Source organism: Micropterus dolomieu, unplaced genomic scaffold, assembly GCF_021292245.1.
Source record: "Micropterus dolomieu isolate WLL.071019.BEF.003 ecotype Adirondacks unplaced genomic scaffold, ASM2129224v1 contig_5266, whole genome shotgun sequence".
Classification (NCBI taxonomy): Eukaryota; Metazoa; Chordata; class Actinopteri; order Centrarchiformes; family Centrarchidae; genus Micropterus; species Micropterus dolomieu.
In genome coordinates this window covers 1-576 of record NW_025734255.1, presented here as the reverse complement: position 1 = coordinate 576, position 576 = coordinate 1, and the positions used below count along the sequence as shown (strand labels likewise).

At 38.7% G+C, this 576-nt stretch overlaps 1 non-coding gene across 1 annotated transcript; it reads right to left on the bottom strand.

Moving 5' to 3' along the window:
* Positions 1–103: 103 nt before the first annotated feature.
* Positions 104–177, bottom strand: trnan-guu. Its single transcript has one exon. It is a non-coding gene; the product is annotated as a tRNA-Asn (tRNA).
* Positions 178–576: the final 399 nt, after the last annotated feature.

The window sequence follows — 576 nt, the reverse complement described above, 5'->3', positions numbered from 1 at the left end:
GCGAGATCAAGGGACAACGTGGCACTAGTCCTGTTTGACAAGAGGTACTTCGCAGTGGACGAAACGTTCAAAGAGCGTGAACTTCCAAGGGCTAAAGAGGAGTCGTCCCTGGGTGGGCTTGAACCACCATCCTCTCGGTTAACAGCCGGGCGCGCTGGCCAATTGCGCCACAGAGACGTGTTTGTTGATCTTTCAAAACATCACGTGTACTCGTTTTCCAATCTCGGTTCCATGATGCTCAAAAGCCGTGTCCTTTGAAAGCAATTCACATATCGCGCCACTCACTCCTAAACTGATTTGTTTTTGTATTAGATGTAAGTTGATTATATTGCCCTAATTTTTATAATTATAAGAGTTTGATGAACTGCAGATGACATGTATGAGAACACTGTGTAGTTACTCACAGATACCAAATAAAAGTTCTCACTAAACTAAGAAAAGTATCTAAAAAGTACGAGAAAAGTATCTAAAAAGTACGAGAAAAGTATCTAAAAAATACAAGAAATGAATCCAAAAAATTACAAGAAAAGTATCTAAAAAATACAAGAAAAGTATCTAAAAAGTACGAGAAAAGTA